The sequence below is a fragment of the Alligator mississippiensis genome, chromosome 1 (assembly GCF_030867095.1).
Source record: "Alligator mississippiensis isolate rAllMis1 chromosome 1, rAllMis1, whole genome shotgun sequence".
NCBI lineage: Eukaryota > Metazoa > Chordata > Crocodylia > Alligatoridae > Alligator > Alligator mississippiensis.
In genome coordinates, this window is record NC_081824.1 from 305,659,543 (window position 1) to 305,674,744 (window position 15,202).

The window sequence follows — 15,202 nt, forward strand, 5'->3', positions numbered from 1 at the left end:
TCTCCCTGTTGTCAGTTTATGTAATAACGTGAGCATTGTCTAAACATAGGGTTTCGTATTTAATAATCTCACCAGCTCAACTGTTTTTATCTGAATCTCCCTCCTGAACTGATAAAACTAAATTGCACATTTTCTAAACCGCTTAGCTTAGGGGTAAATCTCGCAGGTATCCTCAAATGACTGTCTAACGTCTTTTGCACCTGTCTAGCACCATCTACTGTAACTTTCTTATACTGTCTTCTCTTTCTTTCGTGATTGCAAATTTATGATTCCGGAAGGAGCCTACCCTGCTCCTAGAGTATTCAGAGAAAAACATGAAGTGTGTGTTCCCTTCAAAAGCCACATGCCATTTTTGACAATCATAAATACAATGTGCACGGATTACAAGCTAAACTCTATTTTTCAATTTTAAAATTAATTTTACAGGGAAAAATATCTTAGATTGGTTAGTTGTCTAGCAGCAAGTTGTACTCGCTATCCACATAGTAGAGCTGAGGATCTCAAATAAGAGATCAGCACCCCTTGTACACTACACAACCTGGCTTAGTTGGTCAAAGGATTTTCAGAAAGCCTGCAAAGCAAGGTATAAGAACAGGACCAGGTTGGGGGAAGGAATAATATCGGTCTGTGGAACCTCATAGCAAAAGAAACTATGACTATTGCCTTCTCTGGTAAGGACATTGGGTCAGCTGGGTTACTTATACCCTAAGAGGAGCTGTGGGCTAGAAGCAGAAGGGGAAGGAACTCCCCAATGATCTCTCTTTTGTATTCAGAGCTGATAAAGAATTTAATGTATATTTTAATTATGTTGCATTTTTGCAGGAGAAAGTTGCATGGCTAAGGAGGATAACAGATAGAAAAAGAGCCAGGCCCTCCTGACTAGTGTGATGATTATGGGTTTATTATTATTAGTTGTTTTAAAGTAGCATCAAAAGGCCGGATCCAGGACTGGGAGTCCATTGTGCCAGGCACTTCTGTGTTATACAGTTTCTTTCTAAAAATCTGATTATATAAATAGCATCACTTTTCTGGATGACAGGTTGGCTACAATAATACTATTCAGGCTTTTCCAGACATGGCATCACCTGCATTATTTTGTGTATTGGTGTAACAAAGACATCACATGCATATGGCATGTGCACTTTTCATGATAAATACTGGAAATTATTCCCATGAAACAATACCAGCCTTTTTACCCAAGACAATTCATTTAATTTGATAGTGAGTAACATACCATTTAGTTTTCCATGATTATTGTAGAGGGTGCAAATTGACTAGATTTTGTGATTCATCTTGTAAACTGTTTTGCCAGTTTTGCAAAGCTGTCACTATGACATCTTGCTGTGGTCCAGGTCATGCTTCTTGACGATGCTCTAAAAAGGGCAAACCTAGGCTAGTGCTCCAGCCAAATGCATTTGTTCAAGTGCAGTGTTTTATATCTGCCAGGGAATTTATCTTATGGTATCAGTATTCAGTAAGAGAAGAGACTGAAGCCCACTCTCTCCTGGATTACCTCACATTTGCTAGTTTATGACAATTGCATTTTTCATTTGCACATGTAGAAAGAAATTAAGCCTTGTAATAAATGTGCAATTCAAACCTGATTTCAATGTCCGCTGTCATTGGCAGACTACAAGCGTTCATTTTTTTTTAGGCAAGGGTGCTGAAGCAAATGAAATAAGCCTGCCATAAAAATAATTTTGTCCAGGTGGGGCATAAATCAGGTGAAAAAATATCATTCCACATGGCAAATAAAAATCATGTGCTGTATTATTTAAAGCTCAGCCTCCTCATTCGCCTAAACAACACAAGTGATAGTGTGAAGTGAAACTGATGTAAGCAAACAATTAAAATACTGGAGTAAGACACGATGCAGGAAACAATTCAAGAAGAGCCACTTGCAGGGTCATGGTCGCATTCTATTTCAAGTGGGCATGGAAATGCAGTGTGGATTATTCTTCTCCAGAGATGTGCAGATAATAAACAGCTGCTCCCCACATCTACTCTTTCCTTTTAACTCCTGATTTATTGAATATATCTGGAAACTGTGGTTAGACTAGCAAGGAAGAAAATGTGATGCCTACCGGTAAGCACTGGGGGCAGATACAAAAATACTGATGGGTTATCTCCTGTGAGTCCCTTGGGGGAAGCTTATAACAAAAGCTACTTGGGGTTTTTTTTATTTCATACAAATTAACGGACCAAGTAAATGGGTATCCTCCTTGTGAAGGTTTTATTCTTTTCTTTTGTAAATGATTGCTCAACACCCATTCATGTCAGGAAATATTCCGAACTATGTTCCCCACCTCCCTTTTGTGGTTCCCCCAAAGATGTCCCAAACCATGTCCAAGATTCTGCAGCCTCTACACAAATGCTTCTAAAATGGGATCTTTTAGCTCTCAAAGCACTGAAGAAACAAGCTGGAACTTTTAAAAATGTTCTTTTAAAATTTATTTTCAAAATATATGTACAAAATCCAAACTTTTTCAATCCTGTTTATGTTGTATTGGAGACAGTGTGCCTAATGAATTTCTTATCCTGATCCAAATTTGTCCAAGGCTCAGTGCAGTCCATTGGTCTATTCCTATCCCCAAACTGAAAAGAGAAATAGCTTCAGTTCTGAGGCTGTTTCTTGACCGATAGTAAATTAGTGTTGAACATCAGAGTCATTAGGGGATTTTGAGTCTGAGTCATCGCAAAGAGTCTCTGAACTGATGAGATTTTCCCATGTAACTCAATAAAAATAATTGCATAGTGCACTTGTCCAGCATAAATTATGCTCTTTGGCTATTCTCTCATACTTTCCTCCATGATGCATGGGCAGAGCTTTGTAGAGATGGGCTCTGGAGATATATGAGTCAGGAAAGAGACAGGGGTTAGTAGGAACTAAACATCATTGGCAAGAACAAGAAAAAAGATTTTTTTTTTAAATTCAAAATGTGAATTCACGGGGTAGGGCTGCCTGAGAATGAAGCTAAAATCTGCTCTTCCCATGTATGGTTTTAAATAAAAAATGAGCGCTCACCCTAGCAACTGGAGCAATGCACGGTTCAGTATCTCTGTGGCGCTAAGCAGTTTATTAACCTAGCACTATAAAATCACTCAGAATGACATTTAGGAACATTAAACTTCAGACATAAATCCACCAATGTAAGGAAATGCAGAGTTGGGCAGCCGTTGAGCCTTTCCCTTAGCTGTGTTGTGTGCACAGACAGCAGCGCATGTAGTGTGGGCAGTGAGCCAGATGCAAAGCAGTCTGAAGGATTCAAGAGAAGGCAGGAGCCAAGAGCTCTTCAGTACCACTCCCCAGCTCTGTTGTTAGCTCCTGAGTGGGTCCTGAGCAGGTCAGATTGGACCAGATTTTAAGGTTGGCAACTGTAGCAGCGGCCACGTAAAAATCTGACCTTTTGTTAGAGTTTCAAATAGAAGCTGAGTTCTTGTAAAAGTCCAGTCTAAGATGCGGGTCCCAAGTCCTTTGAAAATATGGTTTTGAGCCCTCTGAAAGTATGGTTTTTAAAGTCTGATCCTGTCATTTCAAGATATATTAACCCTGTTTTATTCAGGGTTTGCAGTGGTTTTGCAACATTTATAGTGCTACAGAAGCATCCAGGCCTAACTACTGATATCAGCATCAGTTGATATTGATACAATTGATAGCTTGTGATACATTTAACTTTATGTGAGGAGATTGACATTAAAAGATTACCAATGTGCAGGACTCTACAGAGAAAGATAATTCTATTTTGGAGGGGATTTCGCTATTTGAAAATTTAGTTTAATTCTGATTTGGGAAAAAAAAAATCAAATTTCTCTGCAAAAAAGGGATGACTAGCTCACCAGGTGGGCTTCTGAGGAGTGGCAGCTGGAAGGAAACTGAAGGAGGGTTTGAAACCTGTCTGGTATGCAGGGCGTGATCAGAACAGCGCTTGGTTTCAGAAGGAACTCCACTTATGGAGCACGGATGTCTACAATCCAACAGTTTTCAATGTTGCATTATCTTTCAGTTGGCATTGTCCCTTTAAGTGCTGAAGCATTATTATTGTGGTGGCTTAGCCATAGCCAAATGGGGACTTGATTGAAATCAATAGCCCCATTTTGCTTGTCAGTTATTTAAGCTTGATTTGGACTTAGGTTTTTAAAGATGAAAGATTCTTCTACTCTACTATTACCATGCATCTGCTGCCAGCACAACTCTGTGAATTTTACATTCTTAAATTTAAAGAAGAAATATGTGCAAGGTAAGATTTTAGTTTTAAAATGTTACCCTCCACTGCTTCCATTACTAGTCTGGACTAAAATGTAAGGTAAAAGGAGATTAACTACGCAGACACATCTACCTGGAGCAAAGGAAGACTTTCATAACTCACACAGAGTTATTGGTCTTACCCACAATATTAGTGATAAAAATTGATTATCCATTCCCACTTGTTTCATGGTCCATGGCTATTTTTTCATTGGTATTATAAGTTGGTTTATACACAGTGAAATGGCATTATTCAAATAGCAGAGTATAAGTGTAATGCATCATACCTGCTAAAGGCACAAACCAGCTGAAAGCAACATCTGTTGTTCTAGCCCGCAAGAACATTAGTGTCCTGGACTTTGCATTTGTTAGTGACTCCTCACTTTTACTCTTCTTTAGTGGCTGTGCAGTGCCCAAGACAGGCTTTCTTCTGCCTCAGTGCCCTACTCTGAATTCTAGACTATATCAAAATTATCATCTCTTCTCTCCAAGAACTGCAGCAGTTTAAATACTGCCCTGGACTTTGTGCATCTCCAGCACCACATTGAAACTGCACAAGGAACTCTCTGAAGCCCAACTCAAAATGTAGGGGCACAGACTTTCTCTCAAAATGGATGTGCTGGAGTGTCAATGGTGAGGATGATCTTATTTGCATGCAGCATACTCACTTTAATCCAAACATCCCACAATTTATTTACAACAAACTGGAAGTATAATTTACTGGCCCCCAAATACATCTGCATTTTCCTTTGTTAGACTTACACGGTCCAATAGACTTTGGTCATTTTCTTCAGGAATAGGTCCATTAATGTAAATGATCATGATATGCACATAAGAAAGAAGACAGAGTCTTAATCAGGATTCTTAATTCTGGGGATTCATAGCTGATAGCTTCTTTTACACCATAAACAAACCTGAAACACACAGGCCAATGCAAAATTGAAAGCAAAAAATGTTTCCCTATGGGACTCCCAAATGGAAAACTCTGCTTCCTCTGCGGGAAGAAGAAAATACAAGTCTTTATACAGATTTGCTTCCTTAAGCTCTTTGGTCCAGACAATATTTTTTTTTGTTCCCTGTACTATGTATAGCAAGTAGCACAGTAGGGCATTGCTCCATGTCTGGAGCTCCTAGAGGTTACCATAAAAAAATACATAGTAATACCATATTTTCTCACACACAGCATGCTGTGGAATAATATATAGTCCTGATTTCTGAAAGGCAGAATGAAGAAAAAAGTTATTTCCTTGTAGATAGTAACTGAGTAGTAGCAGGTAGGAACCAGAGCCTGCTCATTGTTCTGTTCCCTGTGAGTTACATGTACATTTTATTTTCACTTTTGCTCCTGGCAGAACTGTTCTTACCAATTTTATTTTCTATAGCATGCACAAAAATTTCCAGCTGATAGTTTGGGGGAATAAATGTGTGTTGTATGCAAGAAAATATGGTAACAGTCATCTACAGAGATCTATTCAGATACAAAATCTACTTAACTAACTTAAAATAGGAGTATACTCTTCAGCACATTAGTTATGCACTTGAGTCCATCAGATACATGAGAATTAGGGAGGGTAGTAGGTGCAGAGATGGACATAACAATGCTTGAGAGATTATGCAACTACAGAAGAGGATTTTATGAAAATTAAGACTTTCTACACAAAACTATGGCCTATATACCCATGGATTTGTAAGTTTGAGTATAAATTGGAGCTGGAAGTAGCAGTGCAGCTGCTACACATGTGAAAAATGACACTCTTTTGCCATCTGGTGGTAAAGGCTGATATTACAGTTAAAGTTTACCAAGGTGTACAACTAGCGAGGTAATATGTTCCAAGAGCAGCAATTCCCCACTGGTATCTGGTACTCATTTTTAATGACTAGGCTTTAAAAGAAATCAAGAAGTTTTATTATGTATCTAGAATTACAAGAACTTCAGCTTTTTTACATTAATTTGCATCAATATTTTATGCACTATAATGGCTAGACAACCTCAGCTCAGAGATCCTGTATTTTATCCTTGTCGATAATGATGGGAAGGGAATAAATCATTAGTGGACACATGAGCTATCTGTGGTTCATCTGAAAACCTTTCTTTAGCTGTTTAGATATCTCTGAAAAGGACCCATTCAATGCCATTCAGCAATAGGTGAGGTTCAGATTTAGTGCTAAAAGTGTGATAAAACGGTAGCCATTAGCTCAGCGCCACTGCTACTACTCAACATGTTTGGCAAATAAGTCTCTTCGTATTTATGACTGACATGATTTACACATTGAGTCTTGGGAGAACAGCCAGGTGAATAATGTTCAATGACAGTGAATAATGCATTTGATCAATTTTGTGGGAGTTTTTCCTCTTTGGTAATTGTCCGTGAGTAGATCACGATTTTTCTCAAATTTATTCATTATTCTAAATTAATTGCTGAATAATTTCACTGAATTGCCGTTGGTCTGTAAATTATGTATGAGTGGTTTATTGTGAATATGGAATATATGCGTATTCCATATTCAAAGCATATAAGGTAGTTTTGATTGGATGTAGAGAACTTAGGGTACTGAGTTTCCTCCTCAAGAGGGTAAATGTAACAGTGAATTTCTGTTTGTTAACAATCCTGTGCATGAATTCATAGTTCACTGTCCACAACTATTTGCCAACATCTATTTAAAAATTGCTGTTTCTACAGCCATTTTTGGGCTATACTGCTTCCAACTTGGATAAGAAGTATAAAAGGGTATTAACACAGTCAAAGCTAATTCACCTTAAAAAAGGATTCTCTACACTTCCCCTGCCCTCGCACCTCAGAAAGTCACCCAGCTGTACTCGCGAGGCTTCTGGTGGGTAGAAACAAGTGAATTTGGTTGCACCATGCTCCGTTCCCCATATGTATCGTGATACACAAAAGGCAACTGATGGAATGAGAGAGACACATTTGGAGTAGAAACACCATTCAGTGGGATAGCGGAAATCTCTGAGCTAGCATCCAATTTCCACAAGAAATCTGCAAATCGTTTTTGGCTAGCTATGGAAGTCCTGGTTCTGCTGTTGGCTCTTTAGATACAGCAGAGCTCCACTGCAGTGGGGTTTGGCATGGGCCGAAGAACCTGGCAGTATGGATACTGTCATACTGGATACACAGGGCATCATAGTCACCTGAAGAGAAATTACAAGAGAGCAAATTAAGTACAGAATAAGTTCAAGACAGACCATATTGGAGCAAGGAAAAGGAAAATGCTGATTTGCTTGAATAAGGCACCACAGGTAGGCAACCGCTGATCCTCTGGATCATTGGGTACTTGTAAGAGGTCTAGTCAGGTGCCTGACGAATTCACTTGTATGGAGTCCTGAGACCACCATGCCAAGACCTTTGACACATAGGCCCAGGCAACAGTATGAGGAGTGGAGGCTCCCCAAGACATACCATCCCCTCTTGAGACAGAATCCAAAGGCCAGACCAAGTCCAGACATTCAGTGCCTCAATGGTTGTAGCTTTTGCCAGAGATCAACAGATAAGAACTGCTGCTGACTGCCTAACACCTCAGCAAGGGTGCATTTCTGTCAGGGTGATATCTCTTAGCCTTTCTTCAACCAAGAAGTACTCACAAGATAGTGGGGACTAGGGTTTTGAGGTGCCCTACACTTGCCTTACTCTGCAAGTTGCAACACTGTGGCATTTTATAGGAGCTACTTCACCATGAGTAACCCCACCATGTTGCCACCAGGCCCTCCAATCAGAAAGTTTATGATCATACCCAGGACAAACTACAGGTAGTTAAGAAAGAATAAAGCTTATGATAAAAAGGATAATACAGCACTCAAACCAACTACACCATTGAATCTCACCTAAGAAGAAAAAAACAGTAACTATCCAATAACTGTCAGACAAGTGAACACCATTTGTCATGCATCAGCAGATGCATGACAAACAGAACCAAGGAGGTGATACTTCCCCTCTATGCGGCATTTGTTAGGCCGCAGTTGGAGTACTACGTCCAGTTTTGGGCAACATACTTTAAGAAGGATGTGGATAACCTCGAGAGGGTCCAGAGGAGGGCCACTCATATGGTTAAGGGTTTGCAGGCCAAGCCCTATGAGGAGAGACTAAGGGACCTGGATCTCTTCAGCCTGCACAAGAGAAGGCCAAGAAGTGATCTTGTGGCCATCTACAAATTCTTTGGGAGGGGCAGTGAGGAACCAGAGACACTCTGTTCACCAGGGCGCATTTGGGGTAACAAGGAACAATGGTCACAAACTGACAGAAAGCAGATTTAAGCTAGACATCAGGAAAAACTTTTTCACGGTAAGAATGGCCAAAATTTGGAATGGGCTTCCAAGGGAGGTGGTGCTCTCCCCTACCTTGGGGGGCTTTAAGAGGAGGTTGGACAGGCATCTGACTGGGGTCATCTGATCCCAGCACTTTTTCATGCCCAGACAGGGGGTAGGACTCAATGATCTGTTGAGGTCCCTTCCGATCCTAGCATCTATGAATCTATAAACTATCTATAGTAATCTGGGTTGGCTTTAATTTATAGCATAGGTTAAGGTGCAGTCTAGCATTATAACTGTTAATTAGGGGCTTTTTGGTTTTGTGATTCAGAAGAAAAGTAGGAGTTAGAAAATGAAGCAGAAAGTGAGTTCATAGTTAATTGAACCAAGTATTTTGGTACCTGTGTAACTATACAGATAATATCAATACAAATGAATAATAAAATAATAACAGCAATAACTTGCCATTTGCACAGCAGCTTTCATTGCAAAGAATCTCATGGGGCTTCACAAATATTTTTTTTTCACTTCTGCAGTAATTTTCATCCAAGAATCCCAATATGACTTGCAAACTATATTCAGGCAGCTCTACTGAAATGCTGTTGGCTCTTGAACAGGAGAGCAGCAACCAGATGGGGCACAACATACTAACCAACAGTGGAGGGTTGAGAAATTTGATGTAAAGATGATTCAGGAGAATTCCTACTCTTGTAGAATATGCCCTGGTCTCTTCAATATGAGGCAGGTAAACTAGGACCTCAGTTTTGAAGGTCTGATTCAATATCCTTTGGTTAACATCCAATTGTTAACACTGCTGTAGATAGCAGACCCCAATTTCAGGCCCTTGCCAAGGGCTATACTCACAATGCAAGCTGCTGAATAAGGATCACAGCTGTGCTATATGTATGCCTAAACAAGGTACTTGATTTTATGAGATACACAGTGTACACAATCATACCAGGTCTGCCAGATACAATGCACACCAAATACAGGCCTGGGATCAAAATCAGACTCTTCACTGCCACTCTTCCAGGATTTGAATCCTGATTGTGCTGTTCAAAGGCTGAGAAAGTTTCCATCAAGTTGCTTTTAAGGGAATTACTGCTATGCTGCATTATGCTGTTAAATTTTAGGACAGTATTAGTTTTGTTTTTTTAAGATGTTCTTACATAAGTATTTAGTTATAGAGGCTCTGTGTGTGCATGCCATGAGAGAGAAAGAAAGAGAGAACCTTGCCTTTTGCTTTATTTTTTATTACAGATTTCTAAATTTGTTGGGTCATTATCTGTTTAAAGGAGGTCAAGCCTCCATTCATTACTCATCTGCTGTCAGCACACAGAGCTGAGCGTTCCCTCTGCAGTCTGGTAAACATGCATAAGGAATGCTGTAACACTTACTAATTAGTTTCCATATACAGCATTTCATTGGTATTTTTATTATTATTATTATTTCTTACAGTGAGTATGCACAGGGAATTGCTAAATAAATTGGATTTGCAAGACATGATTAGCAAAGAAAAAGATGCTTCCAAACACTTCCTTTTCCTTGATTTTTTTCCAGAGATTCAGTGGCAATTCAGTGATGATTTTCTTGCATAACCTTGTACTGGAATCAGGCTGCAAAGAATTAACCACTTCTTTCCCACTTCCCAGATTTAGGCCTAAACTTGGAGATAAACTTATCTACACTTGGAGATAATGCCATTTGAGCCATCAGGTGTTAGCCATCAGTTTAACTAAACTGGTGATGAGGATCAATGTGTCAGTAAACCTGGGCAGGAGCAGTATGTGGTCAGAGCCAGTTCAGATAAACAGATAGTTGAAAGAGAATCATTTCCAAAACTAAATTTAAAGAGAGATTAAGCCTTAAAGATACATTGCATCATGTGACTGGTGAAGTGTAGGTAGGTATATAGGGACCAAAATTTGGATGCAATCCATATAAGGAAAAGATAGTGATACATCTCTAGCCTTAAAGAAGTTCTAGAACTGATGCCTGTAAGTGGCCTATCAACAGGAATACCTCTTGAACATACATATGCAGCTACCCTTGAGCCAGTCCATCAGATACACCAACAAGTTTACACTAAGGGCTACTCCAAGTTGCACCAGCTGCAGTTATGCCATAGGGGCTGTGCCAGCCAAAGAACTGAAAGTATGCTGTGGGCCCCATCTGTATTTGGCTTTGGCTTTTCAGTTTTATGTCATTCTTCTATGGAGACAATCTTGAACTGTCTTTTTAGAGCAGTTTTTCAGCTTCTTTGTAAATCTCTGAAGCTGGACCTAAGAATTTGGTCTACTTAAACTTTTGAAAAGGCACAGAAGAAAAACAATGGTAATAGCCAGAAACAGAAATGGCTTGAAAACAGAATAAACTCCACCATGGTTTCTGTGTGGATTAGGAATATGGATTAGGACTAATTCCCATTGTACATGAGGTCTAACCTTTGTCCAAATTCAACCTAGCTTTCACACAGGAAAATTAGACTTGGTTAAAACCTACAGTTTCTTTTATATCATAAAATTGCAGCAGGATTATCTATTGCAAGCTCTATCTTTACATTTTACAGTGTTAGAAAATTTGCGATTATATAAATATTTACTAGGTGTTGTTCAGAGGTGTGGGGGTGTTCAGGTGGCCTCTTGCTTGCTTTCACTCTCGGTGTTCAGGCCGCTTGGAACTGTGTGTTCCAAGAGTGCTCCTGGAGCCTGGGTACAGTGCAAGAGTGACTCAAATTCATGTTAAGTGCCAGAAGCTCAGTGAGGTTTACTGTCATTTGGACAGTACACCAGCTAGTCTGTTTAGCAGGCACCCCATCAGTAAAACTTCCCAGGACAATGGTAGCAACACTGTGCATCAATTATATGCCCTTATGTCACTAGGAAAAACAAGACTTACAGCCCCTATATTAATAGTTGAAGTGCCCTAATCTCATGCTAAGGTTTATCTAACTTTCTATCAAGTTGTCCATTTCCACTTCACTCTTTTGCCAAGTTTGCACACCTGCATGTTTAGTACTTTTTATCTCTGCCTCGTTAATGGGTTCTTACTTTTTACATCACTTCTGGAGTCATCCAGCTACTGCTTGCTACTCCTTGGTTTGGATCAGCTTCTTTGGTTCTTAATGTTTATTTTTATTTTTTACCTTTTGATCAGGTTATTCAGTGATCAGTGGGGCCTGCTCTTCCCAAGCTCCTCTTCAGAGCCTTAGCTTAACTGTTGCTTAGCTTAACTGGAAGTCCCACACTAGTAATTACTAACCCTTGCTAAAATGCTGCTGGAAGTTATTCTCAAACTCTAAGGATGAAGTTTTCAAAGTAACCTGAAAGAGTCAGAAGCCCATTTTCTACTGCGTTTCTCTGGAATTTTGGCACCTAGCTGCCTCTGGCTCGTTCCAGAATCCTAGCCCAAATTCTTAAACTGTTGATTTTCATACTGATAGTGCTTGCTATTTTCTCCATATTAAGCTAAAAGCAGCAAAGGCTTTTTTACTACAAATCAATGCATATTCATTTTCTATAGAAAGGAAATTCTTGGCACATACAGAAAAAATGGGCAAAAACGAATATATGAAATTACAGGCTACTATATTCATTTAAAGAAAACATCCCAAATTGTCCTAATTCCTATAAAAACATATCCAGCAGCTACTACCAGAGAACAATAACCACCTGTCAAACTTGGCAAGACCTGTGTTGCTGTAGGACAACTCATGAAGGAGGACTCCAGGCAACTGAAGAATGGGGATATTATGCAGTTTTTAAGCAGAATCACCGAGTGTTCTGAACATAATCTACTGAGTTTAAGAGTGACATTGACTAGATCAAAACAGGAGTGTCTCAAGCCAGATTTCACTCATTAAAGAAAGAAGACAGCATACAGAGTCAGTGATCAAAGCCAGGCCACCACTCATACCCAGAGCAGATTTGGTCCTAAAGAAGCATGGGTATCTAAAGAGCCAGGGGCTTATACTAAAGCCCATAAATGATTTAGCAAAGTCCTGGGATTTTCTGTTCCTGAAATCTGAGGCATTATTACCATATTTGCAGTTCAAGGATGCTTAGACTTGCCCAATCACAACTGAAGTTGTGGTATTATCAAGTATCAGTACTTCTGGAAAGTTGCCAAAAATGGTCCATTGTGATCAAGTAAACTGATTTCTTGGGTCAACAAAGGAAATTTGACTTTGTCTTGGGGAACTGTTGGTAATTCAGATGAGCTCAGCTGCTCTTCCTGTTATCCCCACTATTCTTTAGGAAGGCTCCTCCTTTGCATCCCATTTCAATGGCATCACTATTCCCTTGTGATTGGAATAGGACCAGGGTGCGAATTAAGGAGGAGCTCAGGGGGGGTGAGCCCCCTCATTAGAGATGAGAGTCCCCCTCTAGGATTTGAAAATTCATAACCGGGGGGGGGGGAGTGTCTCCGATTGGATTGCTCCTTCACTTAGGTGGTCTTGTTAATCAATGAATTGGTTTAATTTTTGTTGCAGACTCCCCCCCCAAGAGGCAAAGTGTAATTCAAACCCTGAATAAGACTTTCTCCATTCCCCTTTCTAACAATAAATTTTACTTCTTATCATGATGGGAAATACAATAGCTGTACTTTTCCTGAATAATATCCAAGTAACTGAAAACTTATGTTGGGAATATGTAGGTAGAAAGGGTTGATTTTTTTCCATCATTTGCTTTTTGATTTTGTTATCACTTGCAGCATTTCATCTAGGCTGCATTTTCTTTCCAACTCATTCCATATCACTGATGATACAGCATATATTTTATCAAGTTCATATGCCTTGCTTCTATGAGTTCCAAATCATGTGACTGTCTCTCATCAAGCTGAACTCACACACTTAACAGTATGCCTGTAGTTACTGGACGGTGCCCTGGCCCAACTTCTGCCATATTTACTAAAGCAATCGCTGTCTCCTTAGTGGTGCTACTCAGTGTCCTTTCTTGTGTATTACAATTCAGTAGTGTAGCATCAGTTTTGGGGCTGGAGGAAAATCATAAAATTTTGTCTAGTTGCATTCAAGGACCAATATCTCTTTTTCCCTTTTAATTTATGTCCTTTATCATTACCATGGCTGTTACAACATGCATTTACAGGTGTGTAGCAGGGCACCTTTAGTGCCTGCCACTTCACAAGGCTTGAACAGGCTGTGGAGCAGCCAGCAGGTGCAGTGTGGCTTAATGAGTTGGCCACATGACTGCAAGAGGGCTCCTGGATTGGAGGATGGGGCTGAGCAGACTCAGTATAAACCCAGACCCTCAGAGCTAAGTGATCAGTTGCTGGAGAGAGCCAAAGGGATAACATTCCCAGCCAGAGCTGCTCCCCCTCAAAGCACCTGGTGGTTAAAGGTAGGAACTATGGGGATGGAGGAGGTTCCTGGTCCTGAGGAATAACCTAAAACTACACCCTGCTTGCGAAGGATTGTGTGGCAGGGCTGCCTGTGTTGGGTTGGTCCTCAAGAAATGCCACACCAGTGCCTCCCTAGTGAAAGGCGAGTATGGGCTACCATACAGTCTCAGCCCCCATGAGGGGACAGGTGCGGGGTCCAGGCATGTCATCAAAGGCCCAAGGGGTGTATGGCCTAGTAGCCCCAGTGAGGGGAGGTGTAGTGGCCCCAGTGAAGGGGTATACGTGAGTGGGCTGCATAGAACAGGATACACGTAGGTGGGCCTGAAGGACTGTGCATAGTCCAGTCTTGGAGATTGAGTGAGCTGTATTACAATTCGGTAGTTTAACATCTTTTTCAACTTGGAGAAAAATAATAAATTTTGGTCCAGTTGCCCAAAGGGGCCTGAGAAGGCAGACCCCTATGAAAGTGAGGGCTAGCTGCTCAAGAACCTAGCCAGGAAACACTTGACTGGTCAATGCTGGGGCCAGGACCAGAACGGTCAAAGGGCAAGGACGCCCATCACGAGGGATGGCCAGAGCCAGGGGGCCTGGAGTTGTGACTGCCCTAGAGGCGAGGCCAGGACCTACAAAGCCAAAGGTCCCAGAGGGGGCCACTGCCGAGAGGGAAAGGGGTCTAGGGAATTTGCAGCCCTGCATGATGGTGGAGGTTAGGCTGCCTGAGTAAGAGGGATTCAGGACGGGTTCCGACATATCAGACTAGAATATAATGGGGCCCAGTGTGGGGCCAGAGCCATATAGTGGTGCCATCTGCAAGGCATGGGACACAGTGTAAGGGGAGGCTTGGAGCTGTATATTATGTCCTTGGCATCGGGCAGTAAATGGGCAGCCTCCCCCCTTGTTAACATCTATTTTAGTTGCCTCAAAGGCAGGTGGGCGGACTGCCCAAGACAGACAGATGGGTGGGCCAATGATTAGACCAGCCTTGTGACAGTCCCCTGTCACAAGGTGTCCATTCATCTCCCTGTCTAGAGTAATACAGTGCCCAACCATCCTTTTTGTTCCATCTGTGAAAATGCAATTCCTTTCAACATGGCACAGAATTCCAGCACTGATTATGATGTTAGTAAATGTTTCAACTCCTTGGAATATCTCTTCTTGTGCTCTATCTTCTTCATCCCTTCTCCATGTAAAGGGACTTCTTTTGGTAGTTGTTTAAGCTCACTTTTAGGTCTGGATTTACTGACCTACTTCAACTTGCCTTGCAATCTCTGAATTCCTTTGATTGCCCACATGTTCAGTATTGCTTGAATCTTCAAATCATCTAGCACCATTCACTT

General features: G+C 40.8%; 1 long non-coding RNA gene across 1 annotated transcript in view; it reads right to left on the minus strand.

Annotated features, from left to right (window-relative positions):
- Positions 1-1,673: 1,673 nt before the first annotated feature.
- The window catches only part of LOC132247738 (uncharacterized), a 33,266-nt gene continuing 19,737 nt past the window's right edge, over positions 1,674-15,202 (minus strand). The window contains exons 2-3 of the long non-coding RNA XR_009459112.1: positions 5,006-7,391; positions 1,674-2,843 (exon numbers count right to left, since the gene is read on the minus strand). This is a non-coding gene — a long non-coding RNA (uncharacterized LOC132247738). The remainder of the gene's footprint in view (positions 2,844-5,005; positions 7,392-15,202) is intronic.